Raw genomic sequence first — 275 nt, 5'->3', positions numbered from 1 at the left:
CAGACAAAACATCGTCGTGTGTTTGTGTGCTACCCGGCAGCTTGGAGCCCTGCATCCTTGTCCTCAGCATAGCTGAGATTCATTGGCACAGGCCCGCTCAACGAGCTGTTGAAGTGTACATTCCAACCAAGTCGTGCCGACTTGAAATGGAATTCGGCATTTAATGCCACATTCACCGCCTCTTCAAGTTAAGATGGATGCACACGGAAGACTTCCATTCTGGCCACGCCAGTGCGGAGGCCTTCCATAAAGGCGGTCACTGTGACCGCCTCCGA

Source organism: Plasmopara halstedii (genome assembly GCF_900000015.1).
Source record: "Plasmopara halstedii genome assembly, contig: Scaffold_474, whole genome shotgun sequence".
Lineage (NCBI taxonomy): Eukaryota > Oomycota > Peronosporomycetes > Peronosporales > Peronosporaceae > Plasmopara > Plasmopara halstedii.
Note: the sequence above shows the minus strand (reverse complement) of the source record.